The sequence below is a fragment of the Copidosoma floridanum genome, unplaced genomic scaffold, assembly GCF_036245765.1.
Source record: "Copidosoma floridanum isolate Cflo_tuat_1 unplaced genomic scaffold, Cflo_Japanese_pri ptg000001l, whole genome shotgun sequence".
Classification (NCBI taxonomy): Eukaryota; Metazoa; Arthropoda; class Insecta; order Hymenoptera; family Encyrtidae; genus Copidosoma; species Copidosoma floridanum.
In genome coordinates, this window is record NW_028321878.1 from 4,011,621 (window position 1) to 4,027,120 (window position 15,500).

Sequence of the window (15,500 nt, forward strand, 5' to 3'; positions counted from 1 at the left end):
GTGCGGTGTAATAGAATACACGTGTGTGCACGTCAAAAGCCACCCTTTCCCTCGTCTCTGGAGAATCCGTAACCAGCTGCGGTACAACTAATTGAAAAAAAAAAAAAAAAAAAAAAAAAAAAAAAAAAAAAAAAAAAAAAAATCTATAATCCGAACAACCTCCGTTGCAATATATAGTAGTCCTGGCGTGATTGGTTTTTTTCAAAAGAGGTATCTCTGGTAATTTCTCAACGTGATCATTTTCAAAAACTAATGTGTCACGCGTTTTACAGAAACACAAAGTCTATGTATTAGAACCTGCTGTAAAAATTATGTAAACGTGCAGAGAATTGATGAACAAAAAATACCACAACGTTGTAGCAGTTGGAGCTCAACGAAAAAAAAAATTTTTTTTCTAAAAGAGAGACGTACTGAATCTAAATTGGCTTATTACGTACCATCTACAAAAAAAATTGTAGTGTATGATGCGTCGTATAAATAATGACTCATTAACTATATTTATAACGTTATTCACGCAAAGATTCGTATTGAATTAAATCTTATGTTTAAAAATAATCGTTGTATTGACAAAATTTAAGCATCGGCTACTTTTTACACCACATTTTTCTACAATTAGAATCAGTCCACGCCGAGGTAGTCTCATCACGAATCCGTAAATTTTTGACAATAAATACCTCCGTCGCGCTCTTAATTAACATCCGAAGCAGTACCAGGACGAGGGTAGGCCGCCAGCTCTTGTTCCCCTCGAGATAAAGGCTTGTTGTATATTATATATACTTGCAGACGCGATGGTAAAGGGCGAGTTTATTGTAATAAGTATATATTATATGCGCGTGTACAGAATGAGAAGCCAAGAGCTTAAGAGGGAGAGAGAGATCAGTCGGTCGCGAGGCACCTGACAGGTATATGTATACAAGTACAATGGTGTCCCCCTCTTCATTGTACTCCAGAGCGAAAAAAGGGAGATGCGAAGCGGAAGTTCAAGAGCATCGGATGAAGAAGGGTGCACGTGTACGGGGGCGAAGGGATGCGAATAAAACTTCATTTCGAGAGTAAGGTTGCCACTGGCTACCCCCGAGGCGATGGATCTTTGTATACGTATACAAATATATCAGCACTACCTGGGTACATATATACACCACGCGGTCGCGATGGAACGACCTGCATGTGTGTGGGTGTAGGTGCCGAAAGCGCACGAGTGTGCGTGTGTCAACGATGTAGCGAGTAACGGGAGGCTTTTATCTCGTAATTGGCTGAGTTTCCACTTTTTTTTTTTTTTTTTTTTTTTTTTTCTCGTCCGCAATCGTGAGAAACTTTAAAAACTCGTCACTCGTCGAGGAATCGAATAAAAAAAACGGTAGGTACTCTATATTTTTATGGATGGTTTAAATAGTATCACGCAAAATTTATAAGTTACATTAGAATAAAGAAAAAAAAATCGAGTTCTGTTTCATTCAACTTTTTCCCCAACTGTACCTATACGGACTGTTAATTGAAAATCCAGTTCAAGGGAAATTAATTGACTTTCCGAGCGACGCTTCCGTGCCGTTTGATTTATTACTTCTAACGATTTTTATCTCCTGTTCCGATAAGTAAAACTGCATATTCAAAATCATGTCAATTTACTGCAGCTTCGGGGAAGCAAAAAGCAAACTTTACCGAGATTTATACAGATGATGTTGGGTAGCGTCGCAGAGGCGCTTACATAAACGACCTGTAGCATCTCTCGTGGCTTACGTAAAAAAAAAAATAAAAAAAACATGCCTATACCGAGCAATTAGCGCACGACTTTGCATCATACATTTATATCCGTTTCTCAAAGATGGCTCGTAAACTGGTATAGTTTGAATTTATGTCGGATTAGATATTATAAACTTACCGTGAGTTATTTACCAAAGATTTTAGAAAATAATGGCCAATTTATCTTTGAACGAATGAATGGCCCTGTTATAACTAAGTTAAATTTATTACGGGCAAGTAAATATGCCACGCGATATTTCACATTTCTTTTTCAATTATTTACCCATATTGTTGTAAAATCGATGCCTAATTAATGATATTGCCCGACATAAATATCAGTACGCGTTTTTTTTTTTTTTTCAGTAAATCTTGTGACTAAATTACGGTACGCCGTCTCAGATTGAATATTACCTGTATGGGAAGTTAATTGAGCTATTGTTGCATTGTATAACCGCAAAAATAGGTTCGGAAAATTCAAATAGAACAAGGACTTGACGGATTTTGGACTCAAAAAGTGCTCATCGTATAATGTCTCGAAACAAAGTGATACTGGTTTTGGTTGAACAAAACATTGATTCGAAGGTAAGTTGGACGCGAAATCGTTTTATTTCGATTTCATTCGAGAAAAAAAACGGAAATCCACTTTCGCGGGAAATCCGTTCCTGAAGTAATGGATTTTGAGCTACATGCATTAGAGAGACAGAGCGAGCGATGCAAGTCGACTTTTCGGCCAATGTACGAACGTCGGATTCACGTAGCCTTTGACGTAGAAGCGATGAGTTTGATTTTATCGATTTGCAAGAAAATCGAAATTCTGCACCTATCAAAATTATGGACACAATGACTTTTTTTTTATAGTAGTTGTTAACGTTTGACGTTTACATTTTCCTTGGTGGTCCTATTTTTAGTTCTGTTTCTTTTACAAAACAACGAGTGAAGCGAATCATCGCGAAACAACCGATTTACCGATCTGCCCAAAAATAAGTCCTGTACCTGTATAAGTATTCTCCAAATGGTGTAAAAAAAAAAAAAACAAGAGCCAAAGATCCAGGCGCTCGGTGGTACAGCTACGCCACTGGGGCCGCGCCGTCGCGAAGAGAAGGGCGGCGGGCAAGAGAGGGAGCAAAAACCTGATGGAAAGCGAGAGAGAGAGAGAATAGCGGCGACGGCGGCGCGCGTGGACCCAACTCCACGGGATAGAGCGAGAAAGGGCGACCCGGAGCAGTGTCGGGGGAGTCAAAGCGAACGCTGGCGCGGAGCAGCCCAGTCAAGTCCCGTGAGTCCGGGCGATCGGTATACCTCGTCCCTCGATCATTAAGTACGACCGAGCGTCGCGTCCCCCAAGGAGAGAGCGACGCCTTCCTTCGTCATTTTGTACACACGCACGGATACTTTGCTCATCTCCTGCTCGCGACTGCAACGAAATTGTCGGACGAATCGTTAATTGTGAAGAAAAAAAGTAAATAAATTACCCTGTGTTTGATACTTACATCGCGCATCTTTTGGAGTGACAGTTTGTTCGAGTGTGTCGACAATCCTATATGCACAACATGATACATGTATACATCGGGTTTCGGAGCGCGCGCAGTGTGTTTTTTGCCAACTAAACATAGGTATACACGTTACCTACACGGGAGCACTGTGTGCCAGTAATCACGAGTGTAAATAAAAAATATAACATCCAAGTGTGGATAGGTACACCTACACAAGCCCGGGCGGAGGGTGAGAAAGAGCAACGATATTAACGGATACAAAGAGTAAGCTGTACGATATAGGGCTGCCCGAGGCCGTGCCCTTCTCCAGGCAGCTTGTCTCCGCCACCTAGTGGGCTCTCGCCATTTTACGAGAGCCACCAGGAATGCCCGCCGAATTGGCCCGCGTTGCCGGCAGCAGCCGGGGAACCGCGCTCGTCACGTCCGACAACAGGCTTCGCCCGCACCAGGAGTCAGCATTGGCCTCCCACGCCTACTAGGCACAAGCGCAGCAAACATAGCGCCGGGAGGTTAGATTCGACTCCCTTACCCTGCGGAGGAAGCGCGCGTGTAACAAAAAGCCCTGGAGAGGTCCAACTCCGGAGGATTGTCACATCGCCCGAGGAGCCTGCATGTCTGCGTGTGCTCCATAAGTAGCATTTTGTACCATATTACCGTCGAAGCGGAGGTAGCTCCGAGGACGCTGCGCGCGCACGTACCGGTTTTGCTCCATCTCTCGTTTTGTGTGCGGTGCTGGTGAGGAGCTCTCGGTGTGTTCCGTACAAGTATACAGCATCTTTCTCTCTGTCTCATCTCGTTCTGGTGTAGGTATATACATACATATACTTACCTACCCTGATGCTTGCCAGGCTGCTGAACTGCTGAGTGTGTGTACAACGGCCAGCGGGGGCTGCATCATCGGCAGCAACCACATCGACGAATCAACCAGTGAGTGAAAACCTGCACTTACCTATACCTGCAGCAGCGTCTGCAGGTTTTTTTTGTTTGTTTTTTTATGTTTTCCTCCCGTAGCCGACAGAGTTTGTCCATGTGTGTGTCCGCGTTTATTTTCTCCCTCTATGGTTCCGGAGCAAATTGAGTGCGAGAGGAGATCGTATGGGTACCTGGACAGCGTGTTTGTGGGGGTGAAGGGAGCGTTAGGCGTGGGTAAGTCGTCTCGAGTGCAAGTGCTTTTTTTTTTGGAGTATCAAAGTTGGGTGCTCCTCTGATTAAAGAGGCGTACTTAGATAGTTTTATACAGTTGACGCACAGATGTGCGTACTCGGAGGATAAAGAGCGTGCTTAACATTAGGTGGGGTCGTGTGTTCCGTATGTTCTTCGAGGCAGAGGAAGAGCACGTAACGCCGTATTATACAGCTGTTGATGTTTTCGTTGGTAAAAATTTCAGAGCACGTAAAATCGCTTATTGCGATTGGTGTGCGTCAGGGCAGTGGTGGCGATTCACGTGCAAACGGGGCGGCCAAGGAATTCATCAGAGATAACGCGAGTGAATGAATGTGTCAGTGGCGGCGCTGGGGGGCGCGAGGGCGTCGGGGCGAATTTTTCAGTGGAGCAGAGCCGGGTGCTGTATATATATATATGTATGTATGTATACCCATAGGTGGGGTCCGACAACGTGCTTTTATTTCGTCCGTCCGAACTTTTATCTTGTATAATTTTATGGCATTCGTGATCGCAGTGATAAGTACATGTTGCTTTTTTTTTTTTTTTCAACCTCATGGCCATCGGATATGTCTTGAGGTCGTATCTGATTTGTACGTAAATATAATTGTTCCACGGCGGTCTGTTCTGCGACGATAAAATTATTATTCCGTTCTTGTATCATAAAGTTGCATATCGCAGAAAATATTGTAAAATTTAATTTTTTAATCTGACTTAGTCATAGCGGTACTCCTTTGTTATTATTATTAGACGTATTTTGGCACGCGCGTTGCAAACGTAATTTGTCGATGACGCGATAAAAAATAAATATTCTCAAATGGTATCTTTTTTGTTTACATTTCGAGCATACACGTAACGTACACTTACAAAAGATATTTCGGAGCAGGCAAGGTTAAATCATGGACATTTTTATTTGCACGCATTTCGTGAGCGAGCGTCTACACAAGTAAGTAGTTACGAATGTCAACGGTTCGACGAAGCAACATTAAAAATACAATCAACAACTTTATTCGGATTTCGGAGCAGATAAACAAAATTTCGTTTTGCTTATTTTTTAACTTAGTACACGAGTTCGCGTAACATTTTCTTTGAAAGTTTATGCCCAACAGAACATTTATCGAGGTTTACTGCAATAAACGTGTTGCGGAAACCGGAAAATATATATCTGTATCCTAATAATTTAAGGGAATGCACGTACACATCAGGGATACCCAACGGAATACTATATCCCAAGTACCGACAGTACAATTACCAGCTGTACCATTTAGTTATACGGTGTACGGTTTAGGGTGCCCCCCAATACAAACTCCTATCTATCGTTGGTCAATACACTCCTACAGGTATCCGTTTACAGGTACGTGCATACGTCCGTGTGTTTGCTCGAGCGTTGACAATTATTTGAGCTTTCTCCCGTTTTAAGAAGCCGACTGCGCCTTTTTTCCGAGGTGACTGTACCGTTTTTTCTTCGCCCCATCGTTCTTAGCCCAGAACTCCCTGCTCCGTTTGTTTTTCTCCTTTTTTTTTTTTTTTTTTTTTTTTTTTTTTTTTTTTTTTTTTTCCCAACGCTCCCGAGAAAATTCCAGGCTTGTCTTTGGTGCTTTTTCCCTCCACTTGCGTCTTTCTTTTTCATTTCTTCCTTACGCGTTTGTAAAAGGGAATCGTGGCGAGTTTAAACGAGTTCAAAAATAGCATGGAAACAATTTATTTTCTTCTTATGAGAAAGCGATGAGACAGCAGTATTTTTTTGCTAAAAGTGTGAGTATTTGTTAATTTTTGGGGTGTTTAGTTTTTTTCGTGGTGACCGTACATTTTGCCTCTTTACCTGAATTGTTTTCCACTCGCGTGACGTGTACGGTATAAACACGGTCTACCGGTGATTTAAAATCTTTCTCGGGTGAGTGAAAAAAAAAAAGGGATGTCGGGAAATAAAATTTATAGAGCCTCATTTTTGGAAAGAAATATACGTTATTTATTTTTATAAACGCCACGAAGAGTTTTAGAGCTGTAAACTCGGCGGTGCACACAAAAGTCATCTTGTTTTATTACACCACAGTAATATTTCGTTGGCAGGATACAAAATTTCGTTATAATACCAGACAAATTCTGTAATTTTATTTTATATATATATATTTTTTTTTTCGTCCTAAAATATTACAAAAATGAAACATTCTTGCGAAATTGGCACTTAAAACGTAGCTTACCGTGCTGTTCCGTGAGTTTTAATACTATTTTTGCATCTCGACAGTGAACAATAGGTACGTGTATGTATAAATGTGCTCAGTAATCCCGCTTTGGGCGGCCCTGAGCAGCCCTAGGCGCCTTACAATAGTAAACTTGAGTCATGTACTGGAAATTTTCCCGGAAAACTGCGTGCCATGAGATTAAGCTCATCACGACGAATAAAAGAGTACATGACGAAATATAAAACGTTTTCAATTTTTCCATCACAACACACTCTGGGAGACTTTCAATATACTACATTTCTTTTCGACAATTATACTTTGATAATGTTTGCTTTGGGAAGCGCACTACAGTTTTTCCATTTCGTCAAGAGAAAATATATTAAAAAAAGCTGCTTTAACTTTGATTTTTAATAGGTAGTTTCACGCATGAGAAGAGATAATATAAGAAAAGAGTTGGAGGGTGGGGTGGGGGTTGGGGGGAGAGTCGCAAAGTAAAAAACAGGATATGCTTACCACACACATACGCACAATTTACTTATCTCACGGAAATTAATTTAAAACTCGACGAAGAGGAAATTCGAGACACGTATACGCAACGGCTGCAGCAGAAGGGAACGAGTTTTCCTTCCCTGCAGCAGTCCGTGTGTGCGCGTTCGCGCGGGAGTTTGGAATTCAAAAAGGGAGTGCGGAGGGGGTCCTTGTACACACACGTATAATATACATACATACCTGTATGTACATAAAAGCGAGTGTCGAAGGCGACGTTGTAAGACCTAAGAAAGGCAAGAACGAGGTTGGAAGGAGGGGGGGGGGGGGTGGAGGAGAGAAAAAGACTTGGGCGCGTGGGCGAGTTATGCACGCGCGAGGGGAAAAGGAGGAAGGAAGTCGCGTATAGTATATAACGTGCAGGCAAGGTATATCCTATACATATAGACACACGTAAAACTTACATCCATGCACGTGCATAGCGTGCATACATAAGAGCGTCTGTGGGGGGGCATGGGGGGCGCCATACCGACTCGCCGGTAATTTTCGAGCGGGAGTGCGCGAGAGAGGGGCAACAGGGGTGCGGGAAATCGATCCCTGGAAAACGGGGTGGACTACTCTTGAGAGGGGGCTCTCCGAGCGCAAAAGAGGTATATCCTTCGTGAATTTGTGTGTACAGCCCTTTTTCATGTAAGCATCGGGTTAGGTAGGAGGAGGAGGTAGTCCCAGACGTTCGATTTAACGAAATTTAAAGTATAGCGAGTTTCTCCAAACGCTTTCGTCGATTCGAATTTATTGCCTACGTGTACGCGATAGTCACGTTCGAGGAGAAGGAGAGATGAAACTCGCGATGCCCGAGGCGTTAATTCTTCGGGCACGCGTGGGAGATGAAAATTTTATCCGAAAACATATACATTATTATATAGGTACGATCTTTCATTTCGTCAAGTTATTCCGAGCTTATACCTATACTCGCGTAAATTTTATTTATCAAGTCAAGTATGGTAATATTCTTGGTTTTCGATTTACATACATGAATCCTCGAAGTTTTACAAGTACCTACACAGGTACGATTCAGGCAGTTAGTGGTTTACCGTCGCTCGGTCAGGCGAGTCTTTACCTTTTTCTGTTAATAATTTTATTTTTTTATTTATTTATTCAAGGTCGCTGTAACAATAGTCGCGTGATTGCCCGATTTGCGAATCATACGGTGGTTTAGCGTCAACTCGGGCGTTGTTGGTATTTCTCCTTTTTCGGGAACAAACTTATTTTTCGAGAGAAAAGTCTCGAGAAACTCGTTGGATATTTAATACCGTAGTCCGTCTAATTTATCTTCCACCAGACCCTCGTGCCCCTCTGATGAGGTGTTTTTATAGGCGCCGCAGATTAGCCCGCACAATTTCGAGGCGAGCCCCCTTCCTTGGGTATCCCTTGAGGCGCGGACAACTTGTAAAAATGTTACAAGCATCTCAAGAGCAAGTTCGAGCTATACAGGTTGTAACACGTGCGAAAACGATCATCATCATACATATATATATACCCGTTGTGCTCGGAAGTTTCGAGTGCCCCGAGAGAAAGAATGCGGCGGTGGCTGTGTGTACACGTGCCACTGTACTCGAGTGTACTTACCCGAAATACGGAAAGAGGTATTCCGTCGTCTCCCTCTTCGTTCACAAGTAGCAAATTTATTGGTTGAAAAAATTCTTTTGGTTCACCTGTTTACCGCGTTGTTGTTGTCGACTTTGATTTATACACTTTGCGTGCATGGAAAAAGGTGGGCAAGAAATGATGGTAGAGTAATTTTCAAGCCAAATTCTTTCAATCTACGAAACCTTCGGGAGTCGAAATACTTGGACGTATAACATGATGCTGCACGTTGTGGAGAAAAATTTAGCTGGCTGGGCGAGGATGTCTAAATTTAATACATAACTAACAGCTGTACACGAAAATAATTATACATACATGGTCGCGTTGGTTTAATTGTTGGATGAGAGAGTATCGTATACCAGCGAAGAGGAGGAAAAAGGAGGTATTTTCAACACCGAGTGAAAAATTTAATTACATTTGGCGCTCTTCTTCTCCTTCTTCGCTCGGCACAATTTTCCTGATGGATTTCTGATACATTCCCGAGGCTCTTACGCGGATTACCGTCTCCCGGCTCTCCCTCTCTCTCTCTGGACTGCCCTATAATTTTCTAGTCTCGTCCATCCACGTGAGGTCGTTGTTGTATTTCAATGTGATTTCATAAAATTCAATCAGCAAACGAGACGCGATGTGACACGCAAGTTGACAGGTATACGATATTGCATCAAAGTTCATTTTCGAGCCAATTTGAGATTTAATTCTCGTGCGCGTATAATGTCGATCACCTATTCCGTACACAATTAAATCAAAAGTAAAAAAAAAAAAAAGAAGCTGTGATAGCCCTCTTCCAGAAGCGAAAGTTTTGTAGGAGGAAAAAGAAGAAGAGAAGATGTTGGTGTTATATCTATACGTTACCCTCTCGAAAAGCTCATCCCATCGCTGTACACATACGGTATATTCCAACATCCTCTATCTAGCTTTATATCGCTTGTACAACCCATACATACATACACGCGTGTATTAAATTTTATTGCGTCATTAAGTTTTACCGATAGGTGCAGAGAGAGAGAGAGAGAGAGGAGGTAATCACACCCTCACCCGCGAGAGGCTTGTTCGTCATTAACGCCGGCTTTGCACCCACGCCGCGGTTACTTGCTATCATTGCCCTCGTCCATCCGTGCGTAAATTTTTCATTGGGCCGTATCCGTCCGGGGCCTTTTCGTTCTATCCCTCTCGTAGTCCTTTTCATTTGTCACAGCAAAAAAAAAGAAAAAAAGAAAAAGAAAAGAAAAGAAAGTTCACCACACCCTCGACATTCGATAAGCCATTCAGCTCGCGGAGCGAATTTTTCTAGTCCAGAGCAGTAGCGGAGGAGGAGGTCCGCCCCGACAGGCACGAGATATACGTCGCGTGTGTCCCTACTTGTCTCTCGTGCCCCGTTCCCGAGGTAATCGAGATTCAAGACCGCGCGCGTCCTCTCGCTTCCTCAACCTCTTCCCCCCTCTACCCCCTTGGGGGGGTAGGTACACACCAGCCCCTATATCCATCCGCCTGTGTATACGTACCCCCGAATGTGTGTGTGCCCGAGATAGGCTATACATAGGACACATGTCGGCTACCTCCGGCGTTCAATCACCCTGATTTGCATGTTCTGATTGTTGAAGGCAAGCGGAATCGGTATAGCCGCGGCCCAACCCCATCCCAGGCACAAGCGGCACTGCGGAGGAGGAGACGAGAACATAACAGCTGCATCAGGAGCTGCCATCCTCGTAGAAATTGGCTCGCGCTCTGGGGGTATACCTGTACAGCCCAACCGAGTGACAAGTGTCCGTCTGGAGGATCGTCGGTACAGTGTGTGCAAAGGGGTCATCATCGTCGTCGTCAGCGTCATCCCCCTACCACGGGGCTTTTCCACTGCCACCTGCGCCCTTCGTCGAACCGGCGACGGGTGTCCCCCTACACGTTCGCAGAGTCAGCCATTAAGGTCGTTTAGTGGCCGCACGGGACGATTCGCAGCGACGACGTGGTGTTTTTCTTGTTGTTGTCGATGTTGATGTTGTTTAGTACGCGCATTATTATAATATACACAGTGACCGGTTTTCGTACGTATCGTTCGTTTTGGGAATAAAGTTGTTGTTGTTGTTGTTGTTGTTAAACGCACATATAATATTACTCGTATAATATACATATATAATTGTGAGTGTGGTGGATAAAAGGGATTGGTGGATGTTTGCCGAAGCATATAGATAAAAGGGGAGAGAAGAGAAAAATTAGTGAGGTGTTCTTGTTGTTGTTGGTTTTGATTGTTTTGGTGATCGAAGGATAACGAGAACAGCAGCGGTGGAGAGAAGCGGTGCAAGGGGAGAGCGAGCGACGCCGCTCTGCCCGCGACGTCCTCGCCGGACACGACGCCCTTCACATTTCGGTGAGTCCAAAATCATATGTTTTTCCATATGTATTACATCAATATGAAAATTTACGTGTACTCGTGATTTCTATTTTTTTTTCATCTTGTTAACGCTAAATGTTTCTTTGCTTATCGAGGGTTGACTGGGTCTTGTGATCGACACCATCAATCTTATCAGTATTACTCACTTTTTTTCCTCTGCCATCCAGTTTGTTTGCCACATTGTTTTACATTTCCGTTCGTCATTTCTACATCATTTAAAAATATAAACGCAATGGAATCCCGATGTATAATATTTCTACATGTAGTAAAAAAAAAAATTGCAGAAATGATTGGAATGCATTATGTGTGCGTGACTTGGAGATACAACTTTGATAGCTACAAAAATATTAGTCATCGCGTACGGCTTTAATAGCGTTTAATCGAACGAGCTGAGAAAAAACAATATTGACATTGTGCAATTTAATCGAGTGTAGATTATATAGTCCTAAATACAAGTATATAATAGCATTTTGAATTTTAAGTAATAAAACACAACAGTGATTAGACTATCAAATTATTCGCACACACACATATCAGTTTATATTATCCATGAAATTAGGTTATCGCCTTCTACCTGAATAACTAATGGTTATTACTGATACAGTGACTAGATTAATAAACAATAACGCTATTAAATAGTCATCGTTGCGTTAAGTACAAAAAAAAACTTTATGGAGTTCTCTTATAAACAATATCCAAGCGTATAACACAATAAATAGTCCTACAACCATCGGATGGATTACTTTCAACGGCGTAATTGAATTGTTCAACAAACGTATATCATACCTGGATGATTGGCCACGCGTGCAGTAGAGGGTACAAATTAAATTGTTCGATTTTAACCCACGAGACATCCATAATTGCAGACTCTACGTTAGGTATACGCTTACAACGAATTGCGATCAGCGTGATTATCTTTAATCGACCGAGGCATAATACCTGTGTATTGCGCAAATAGTCGCAAAGAGAGAGGGAGGTAGCGACGAATTATTATATGTAAATTGCGAAAAATCGTACTTATTGTGCCAAGCTCGTTATTAATGAGATAATCAGTCAAGCCCCTTATCGCGCTCCTCGCATCTTTGTTGCATTTTTTCACACCCGCCTGCTCCCCTATACACACCTCTTTCTCCCAGATAAAGATCTCAATTCGTTTCTGTTTGGGATATACACACGCCGCGCCGAGCTGAGAGCCAGTCCTGCTCAAGTGATATTGTACACACTCTCAATGCTGGAATCTCTCTATGCGAGTACTACCTCAACACGTACCTATACAGTTTGGCTTATTTTGCAGGACTTTTTTTTTTGTTTCATCAAACATCTGGCAATACATATTACCTATCGTGTCTCTCGAAACCCCCGATATGAAACCATAAGTGCGCCCCCAGTTTTGCTCCGACAACGTGTTATTTTAGGAATATCGGTATAGTAAGTGGTGGGATGCCCGTTGTTGCGATGCTCATTGCTATATTATTATTATTATTATTATTTGACTCGGTAAACGCGAGGGTAAGCGTATACCACGACGTGTTTTGATACACGTATACATCGTATTGATTAGTTTGTTGGGAAGGGAGCATGAATCGTGGAAACGTGTATCCATCTCATTGTTGACCATCATCCTGGACCCATCAGTGGAACAACCAAGTGGTTGATTTTCCATGGTACCTATACACACACTACCGATGGAGCCATCGAAACGAAACTCTGTTGTATTAATATCAACTCTGGACAATGGATATATATGTTTCTAGGTTTCAATTCCATCGCGTGGTTCGATTGCTCCAATCGTACCAAAGGGTTTTTTTGTCCAACGCGGTATCGCACCAAGCGGATCATGCGCTCTCCATGCATTGACTTTCAATCAAGAAACGACCATTCCCGATGATCATCTCGTCCACGGTTTATTTGTACATTTTCCCTTGTAAGAAGGTTCACGCAAGTCATCCGATCGGATAAACGATACACTGCAGAGCTGGATCCTATTCTTTTTTTTTTTTTGTTCTTTTTGGAAAAACAAAGCAACCACTGCCTCCTCTCTCTCTCGCGATAAATGGATCACTTTATATTCCCATCGAGTACAATGCACGACGTTTGAAAAAGAAAAACGCACAGCGTTCAATTACACCGACCGAGAACAACCGGGGGAGGGGGAAAAAAAAGTGGATAAGTATTCCCTTTCATCCAAAAAACCACTTCTCCTGTTGGAGTATTACCGATTCACACGGGTGCAGCCCAAGCAAAGGACCTGCCTCGGCGCGCTCCCTCTCCTTTCCATGTATGTATACTTACACGTATAGAAAAAAATACCTGAGCGTGCCCCGTCTTTCCGAAAACAACTCGAAAGACAGGGGGGAGCAAAGATCGCCCGAGAGAAAAAAGAAATCGAGAAGAAGGGAAAAGATGGACACGCGGTGTAAGAGGGTCCACTTCAAGAGAGAGAGAGAGACTGCTGGCACGCAGGTCCGTACACGTTTCTTCTTCTTCCTGCTCAGCAGCTTCTCTCTATGGAGTCCCATGGACGGGCGTGCGCATTTACAGGCGTGTTCGTCAAGCAGGTACCGGCGACCCTCCCTTCGAAATAATAGGTTCGATATATGGTGATCTGTGAAAAGGACATCATCCACGTGTAGACAGAGAGAGAGAGAGAGATGGGGTTGGGGGTTGTGGCCCGTATTTGCTCAAAATCACCCGCGTACTGCCAGATTTGACTTGCCGTACACACACATAGGAGTAGGTTTGTATAGTTTTGGACAGAGCGGGGGTGAGGGGGCTATCGTCCGAGCGATGACTAGGGGGGTCTGCCGATCGCTGATAGAGGAGGAGGTGGTTTGTTAACACGTTTGCCTCGGCTATCGATTTGATTGGATTCCCTTCTCGGGAGACTCGCTCGCTCCATCCATCGGTCGGGCGAGCAAACTTTTCGCTTTCCCTCTCCCTCTCTCGGTGGTAACTCCTCCTGGGGGGGGGGGGCTCCTTCAGGATCCGCCGGCTGAATCGGTTTAGAGGAGCACCCGGCCAGGGCGGACGGGGGAGTTTGAAAAAGTCTACCGGGGCGGGTGTATAGGCTGTGCGGGAGGGATCGGGCAAAGTTCGGCTGGAGTTGGTGCGGCAGCGAGTTTATAGAGTTGCGTTGCAGAGGCTGCTGCTGGAATATCGAGAGAGAGAGATAGGAGGGTGGAGGAAGTCTCGAGGAAAGTATACGGACGGTACTTATGGGCGCCCTGAACAATTTTGTGATTTTAAAGTTTTTTCAGTGCTGCTGTTGAGAGCAGATAAAAGACCAAGACGACGACGGTGACGAGTGCTTTGTTTTGTGTGTTGTGTGCGAAGGGGTAAACGTTGGTGGGACTTTGTTTTTTTTCCCTTCTCCGTTCGCTCCGCTCTTTCCCTCTTATATACGATTTCTTCTCTTTTACGGACGCTTTGGATCTTTTTTCTTCTTCCTAGCTTTTATCAACTTTGTTGACAGTATTCTTATCTCGCGATCTTGAATTCACCCAGCGTTTTTTTTTTTTCCTTTTTTTTTTATACGTTAAAATTACTATTTTTATTTAATGATATTGCCACCGCGATAACACTTGTTGTACGTGTGGTCCAGTTTGTGGAAACTACGCGCTACACTCGAGAGAGAAATTAGCGCCCAATCCCTGTTTACCATTTAATGCAGTAAATCTTATAACCCAGAGTTTTGGTCAATTATTCTTACACTTGGTAAAATCCAGTGCTTTCTTGAATTTTCCTTTCGAATTTTCATGAGATTTGATGGAATAAAAACAAATGTAGTTGCATAAGCTAAACGTCGATCTGCACATGCAACAGTTCCAATGTAACATCGCGCAAAAAACCCCAATGGGAAAAGGAAGATGGATAATAGTGGCAAAGTTCAAGCACTCGCGGTGGCGAGAGAGGTATCTCTTTCTAGCGTCGGCCTCTCGAGAAAAATCACAGCACAAAACACGGCATTTACAACAGCGCTCCTATATATACACGTATATAGAAGCTCGCGTTGTTATCCTCGCGATCGATTTTTCGATCTCGCAATGTTCAACAGCCAAAACCCACGTGAGCCCCCGTCACCCGACTCCCTTTACAAAAACCACCACCTAAGAACAAAACGATGGCACATCCGCGTTTTTCCCGTGGCAGGTAGATCCCCGTGTTGTATTCCTCTTCCTTGATTGTAAAACGCGCTCCATTACCTTTTTCTTTATTTTTCAGCCTCCGTACGAAACAAAAGAGATAAAAGGAACGGTAACGCGCGAGACGCACCGGGAAAGCGGGTTCCTCTCGCGATTCTCGAAATCGATCAGGAAAAGCGTGGCGCTTGTGGGTATTTGGCGCAACTTAACCATACGCTATTTGCGAGAGAGAGCAAGCTCCCATACGCGTACGTATATTTCA